Genomic DNA, 230 nt, shown 5'->3' on the forward strand with positions numbered 1-230 from the left:
GCCCAGCAGGTCGAGGCTGCGGTGGCCGGGAGCGGCCACCGCACTCCAGTCTGGGCTACAAAGTGAGACTCCAACTCAAAAAAAAAGAACCTTGAGACTCTGACAGCTGCATAGTACGCCTTTCATCTCTGTTGAGTCATATCTCATTCTCATCCACATATACACTTATTTGAATGCACACTCTTGGACCCCCCCCCCCCCGGTTCAGATGAGTTTCTGAGTCTGTCAGG

This window comes from Carlito syrichta, unplaced genomic scaffold (assembly GCF_000164805.1).
Source record: "Carlito syrichta isolate Samal-C Ts95f unplaced genomic scaffold, Tarsius_syrichta-2.0.1 Scaffold303546, whole genome shotgun sequence".
In the NCBI taxonomy this organism is placed as follows: domain Eukaryota; kingdom Metazoa; phylum Chordata; class Mammalia; order Primates; family Tarsiidae; genus Carlito; species Carlito syrichta.